A 7,265-nucleotide genomic window follows, 5' to 3' on the forward strand; every position below is an offset into this window, starting at 1 on the left:
CCCCCCCCCCCCACTTGAGCAGCGGCTTGTCCCCAAGCCGCCGCGCGGGGAAACCGCGCCTGAAGAGCTTCTCGATCCTTTTCCGTGGGATGTTGCGACCCGAGAGAGGCATGGAAGGCAAGCGGGTGAGCGTCACTAGGGGAGGAGAAGACATGGGCTGAGAGCATCTACAACCATACATACCTAAAACCAGTTGCCAGGCGCGTCCGCAGAAGGTGACCTGGTACACCCCAAATTTCATCACAAACTACCATGGTAGGCATATCCGATTACCATTTTCATACAAATCCATTTAACCACATGATCTACGTAAACTAAACTACGCGTTCTCATCGTCGGAGATGTTGATGATGTTGGTGCTGGAGCCGTCGGTCTCATTATCATTGGCGGTCGGGCGCACGGTCGACTCGTCCTCATCCTCCTCGTCGAACTGGGTGAAGAGCTCGTCGACCTCCGCCTCCCGCTGGTGGAGAATGCGGCGGTTCGCCTCCACCAGCTCGTCCGTCTGGGCCTCCTCGAACTCCGCCAAGGCGTTGGCCATGTTGAAGCCCGCAAGCGTCGGATCTGCCGCCGTCGCCGCATCCTTTGGCTCTGGCTCCTCTTCCTTCATGGCAGCATTGTCCTTTCCCGACTCCTTCTCTTCCTTCTCCGCTTCCGCCTCCCCCTCCTCCTCCTATTCCTCCTCAGGCTCTGGCTCCTCCTCCTTCTCTTCCTCCTCCAGTTTGGGCGAATCGGGTGATAGGCCGTCAGCGAAACGAGCAGCACGCCTCGCCCAGATCTCCTCCCACAGCTGCAATTGACACTCTGGCATCAACATGGTGTATGTAGTGATCCACTACCAGGCCATGGCTAACGGCTACGGGTGGGAAGGAGAGAAGGAGGCTGGCGGCGCGGGTGGAATGGGGATGTGCTAGGGTTGGGTCGCTTTCGTCCGTCTTAAATAGCCGGACTTGCTCCCTTGGGAGGCACACCAGAGCAGTGCCATGCGGTGCGAACTCGAGGAGGCGCTCGTTATACCAATGGTGTCCATGTGGGCCCTAGCGGCCCGTCCTATGTAGCGGGCGTGCTTGGGCGCGTCCGGGCATCCCCATATCTGCCCCAAATATGGGCCGGATATGGGGAGTGCCGGCCAGTCCAGGTGTTTGGGTCGGATATTGAGCGTCCGGTTGGGTGGCATTCTTTCGTCTGGACATTAACCATGCGTTTGGGGGCGGGTATGGGGGATTTTGTAGATGCTCTGACGGATGGAGAGGTATATGAGGCAGGTGGCGGAAGGGGCAGCAGTAGAGGAGTAACATAGGGGCGGAGGCATCGAACCCTAGAGAAGAGCTTGATGATCGACAGGATGATGAAAGACCGAGGGAGAGGTGCTGGACCAGCATTGTGTTTATTCGGTGGTAGACAAAAAACCAACATGTGATTAATTTTGGTGTTAGGGGAAAAACCAAGTGGAGAAAAAAACTTATGTAGGAGGTAGAGCAAAGCCATTGGAGTGGGAAGTACTCAAGATGTAGAAGAGGACTCAATCAGGTTTGGTCCTCTTTCTCTGATGTGTTCTTAGAACCTGCTACCCTCCCTCCTAGAAGACCGTGTGACCATCGGATTCACCTCACGATAGTCAACCAGTGAATCAAAGGCCTTATAGGTATTCACACCACCGGATGAAATTGAAGCCATAATCAATGAGTTACTCTAGAATGGTACTCAACAACCTAGTTCATGCCTCACAAATGCTACTTGTGAGTTGCGTTGGGTTTTTCCTCGAAGAGGAAGGGTGAAGCAATATAGTAGCGGATAGTATTTCTCTCAGTGAGAACCAATGTTATCGAACCAATAGAGAATTACGCAAATGCCTAGTAAGCAGTACCTACACCCACAAGAGAAAATGCTTGCACCCGACGCGGGCAAGAGGGTTGTCAAATCCCCTTGAACTCGTTACTTGCAAGGATTAAATCTGATAATGATAGATAGATAAATCGCAAAGTAAAAAAAATTGCAGTAAGATATTTTTTGTTTTAGCAATATGATTTAAATAGACCTGCGGGTCATAGTTTTCACTAGAGGCTTCTCTTTTGAAGAATAGCATACGGTGGATAGACAATTACTGTTGGGCAATTGATAGAAAAAACGCATGGTTATGATGATTTTTATGGAAATGATCATGTATATAGGCATTACGTCCGTGACAAGTAGACTGACTCCTGTCTGCATCTACTACTATTACTCCACCAATCGACCACTATCTAGCATGCACCTATGGTATTAAGTTCATGACAAATAGAGTAATAGTTTAAGCAAGATTGATGTAGATAGAATAAACCAAGCAATATGATTAAACCTTGTCGTTTTATCCTTATTAACAACAATACAATACGTGCCTCGCTACCCCTGCTGTCACTGGGTGAGGACAGCGCAAGATTGAACCTACTACAAAGCACCTCTCCCACTGAAGATAAATCAATCTAATTGGCCGAACCAAACAGATAGATCAGAGAGAAATACAAAGTTATAATAATCATGCATAATAAAGTTCAGAAAGTACTCAATCATTTTCAATGAATAATCTAGTCATAAACCTATAATTCATCGGATCACAACAAACACACCGCAAAAAAAAGATTACATCGAGTCGATCTCCGAAGAGAACATTGTATTGATGATCAAAGAGAGAGAAGAAACCATCTGCCTAATCACTACTCACACATGATCGGAAGGGCAAGAAGGTTGATGTAAAAGTCCTCCGTGATCGATTCCCCCTCCGGCAGAGTACCGGAAAAGGCCTCCAGATGGGATGGCGGATGAATAGAGACTTGTGACGGCGGTAAAATTGATTCGTCAGCCTCTCTGCGGTTTTTGGAATATTTGAGAATTTATATCGCTGGAATTAGGTCAGACGGAGCCACAAGGGGCCCACAAGGCACCAGGACGCGCCCACCCCCCGGGTGCACCCTGTTGGCTTGCCGTCTCCTCATAGGTCTTTTGGTCCTTCCCTGGAGCTTCTAGGGTCTCTTATGTCTAGAAAAAAATTGTTAAAAAGTTTCGTAGCGTTTAGACTCTGTTTTATACAGATTTTCTGTAAAACCAAAAACAAGCAGAAAACAACAACTGACATTAGGCACTGAGTTAATAGGTTAGTCCCCAAAATGATATAAAATTATATATAGAGTACCCAAGATTGATAATATACTAGCAAAGCGGTCTGTGCGTTGCAACAGAAGAAAAAAAATCATAATCTCCAATGATGATGACCATATTTTCTGCATCACCGAGATACACTATTACTCTCATTTTTGTGAAGTAGTGAACAATTTTTGAGAATCATAATCTCCAATGACGATGAACATTTTTTAAACTCTTGAACATATCTAAAATCATGAACATTTTCCAAATTCATAAACATTTTTATAGATTTTCGATCATTTTCTAAGATCATGAACACAAATTTAATTCATAAATATTTTATAATTTTTTTAAAAACATTTTTTAACATTTATTAAAATATTTTTCTTGAATAGGCGAACATGTCTGGACTCGATGAACATTCTTTTCTGGAAATTGATGGAGAAATTTCTGAAATTCACGAACATTTTTTTATTAACAAATATTTTCGGGAATGCATGATCATTTTTTGAACCCGTGAAAATTTTAATGAATCAATAAACTATTTTGAAGTCATGGACATTTCTTGAATTGGCGAAATTTTGTTCTATTTCATTACAAAACTTTAATACATGAACTTTTTAGAAAAAATATGATTTTTTTTATTTCCTGAATATTTTTTTTCAAAATTTCAAACATTTTTTGAATATGCTAACAGTTTTTAAAAATTGGGAATATTTTTTGAATCCACAAATATTTATATTTTGTTAAAAATTATTCAAAATCCACAACTTCTTTAATTTCAGAACTTTTTTGAAGTCCCAAATTACTTAAAGTAGAAAAAACGAAGACGATAAAGGAAAACAAAAAATAAAATTGAAACTTAAAAAACAGGCCGCCTGGACATGAGCTAACCCAAATAGGGGCGCTGTGTCTCCTCGCAATGCACGTAGCGCAGTATAGAAGGTACCGACTGCATGGGCCGGCCCAGGTGGGGATTCCCTTATGTGAAACGTTTTTTTATTACTTATAGGTAGCATTGATGGTTAAAGTTTTGCAATTTGGGGGACAATTTTGTTGACATAGCCCCTTTATTATTAGGTATTAGATATAGAATAGTATGAGATAATCAAAAATTATAAATATGTTGGAGGCGTATCAACCGACTCTTCTTTGAGTCAGTTTTAGGGGTTGGTAATATAAAAATTAGGTCCAAGGGGTTGATGGGAGGTGGAGGCCATAGACCAAACTTCACTTTAATAGTAGAGATTACTACTGCGAATAAATTATCTTTGCAAACGTTACCTGACGACTGCCCGCCTTCGCAGCGACCCCCTTTCCACCGTTGCACGAATCTCGGCGCAAGACCACTGGCACGTCACATAATGGTAACTAGGTCGTCGTAAGAAATGTCATTTTTTATATTATAGAGATGGCGTTTTAAATTCTAAGAGATGGCAATTTTTATTTTAAATGGATGTAATTTTTATACTAGGAGATGCCATTCTTTTTCATTTTAAAGTGATGACATTTTTTATTATTTAAAGATGCCTTGTTTCATGTACATGAAGGGGAGCCTTGGCGCAGTGGTAAAGCTGCTGCCTTGTGACCATGAGGTCATGGGTTCAAGTCCTGGAAACAGCCTCTTACAGAAATGTAGGGAAAGGCTGCGTGCTATAGACCCAAAGTGGTCGGACCCTTCCCTGGACCCTGCGCAAGCGGGAGCTACATGCACCAGATTGCCCTTTTTTTTGTTTCATGTACATGTCAATTTTTTTTTCTAATATCATGGCATTTTTTGTGTTTTTATAAAAAAATAAGTATTTTTGTCATCCATGACGTTTAAAATCTTTACCTAATAATAAAGAAAATTGAGTTTCTTTCGTCCGTCATGACATTTTTTAGAAAAGTTCTTCTATTTTAGAGAATTCAACCCACATCCTGTTTTAAGTTAAAACGAATCGTTTTTCCATATTTTACACAAAAGTCCCTGTATTTTCTTGAAATCAACCCACAGTCCGGACTTAAGTCATACCCGAATCGTTATTTTACATTTTTTAAACCCCCCCTGATGTTTTAGGTAATTTATCCGCGGATCATATTTAAGTCAAATAAATGTTTTTTTAAATCATCCATATCTTTTAAACCGTAACTCCGATTTGAACATGTTATATATGAAATTTCATTAGAAAAATATGTAGAATATGAATATGAGATTATTTTTACATGTTAAGTATTTAAATATTATTTTGGAATATATTTAAGTCAAACAAATGATTTTCTAAAATACGTATCTTTTAAACCGTAACTGCGATTTTAAAATATTGTATATGAACTTTTATTAAAAAAATGTGTAGAATCGAAATATGATGTTAATTTTACATCTTAAATAGTTTTAAAATATTGTTTTGGAAGCAAACTTATAATTTATAGTGCAAGATCCGTTTTTCTTTCGTACCGGTGGCGATCCGGATTGCAAATAAACACCCCACTATAATCATATAGGGAAAAGAAAATATCAATAACTACACATGCATACCTTTGAAAAATATCGCAGGGAAAAATAATAGATTTCTCATCGCGAGAGAGAGAGAGAGAGAGAGAGAGAGAGGATAGAGGGGGGGAGAGACGCCTTAGGATTAACCATATTTAAACATGTTTTTTGCTTTGTTTTGTGTGAACACTGAGGCCATCACTGGCGAGGGTGAGAAGGAGGATAAGGGGCAACACAAATATGATGCCTCGCAAAAATAAAGGAGATGGATCTATTGTGGTCTCGAGAGATGGTTGTTGGGTTAAGAGCGTGTGTTAAGTCCCTGTATTTTCTTGAAATCAACCCACAGTCCGGACTTAAGTCATACCCGAATCGTTATTTTACATTTTTTGAACCCCCCATGATGTTTTAGGTAATTTATCCGGGATCATATTTAAGTCAAATAAATGTTTTTTTAAATCATCCATATCTTTTAAACCGTAACTTCGATTTGAACATGTTATATATGAAATTTCATTAAAAAATATGTAGAATATGAATATGAGATTATTTTTACATGTTAAGTATTTTTAAATATTATTTTGGAATATATTTAAGTCAAACAAATGATTTTCTAAAATATGTATCTTTTAAACCGTAACTGCGATTTTAAAATATTGTATATGAACTTTTATTAAAAAAATGTGTAGAATCGAAATATGATGTTAATTTTACATCTTAAATAGTTTTAAAATATTGTTTTGGAAGCAAACTTATAATTTATAGTGCAAGATCCATTTTTCTTTCGTACCGGTGGCGATCCGGATTGCAAATAAACACCCCACTAATAATCATATAGGGAAAAGAAAACATCAATAACTACACATGCATACCTTTGAAAAATATCGCAGGGAAAAATAATAGATTTCTCATCGCGAGAGTGAGAGAGAGAGAGAGAGAGAGAGAGAGAGAGAGAGAGAGAGAGAGGATAGAGGGGGGGAGAGACGCCTTAGGATTAACCATATTTAAACATGTTTTTTGCTTTGTTTTGTGTGAACACTGAGGCCATCACTGGCGAGGGTGAGAAGGAGGATAAGGGGCAACACAAATATGATGCCTCGCAAAAATAAAGGAGATGGATCTATTGTGGTCTCGAGAGATGGTTGTTGGGTTAAGAGCGTATGTTATGTTTTCTCTCCTGTTATAACGCACGGGCTCTTTTGCTAGTAAAAATAAAAAAGTAAGCCGGTCCTATGGGCCAATGGGGGTTCATGCAAATGATCGACGAGAGCTGGTTCGTTGCTGCGAGCAGCTCACCCCAGCGACAGATATTGACACGTACCATGGCGGTCGATCACCAGATATTGGCGTCCATTATCTATTACATAGTTGAAGAAAAATAATCCATTTATGTAAGCAGTGGTAAAGAAAAAAATAGGACATTATATATAGTGGAAACAATCCAAAAATGAAATTATTTGTGGAAGCAAAACAAAAAATGTAAGATTTTTTTCATATAAAATAAATAAATAAAATATGTGAACCAAAAAGTGGGAAAATGAGAATATAGCAGAACAATGGATGACAAAAGTTATGTGGATAGTGGGTACGCAGGCCCATTCACACGCAGGCCCATCAAATTTGTGAATATAGCAGAACACGACGACAACCCGACGACACGCAGACCCTCAAA

This window comes from Triticum dicoccoides, chromosome 6B (assembly GCF_002162155.2).
Source record: "Triticum dicoccoides isolate Atlit2015 ecotype Zavitan chromosome 6B, WEW_v2.0, whole genome shotgun sequence".
NCBI classification, from domain to species: Eukaryota; Viridiplantae; Streptophyta; class Magnoliopsida; order Poales; family Poaceae; genus Triticum; species Triticum dicoccoides.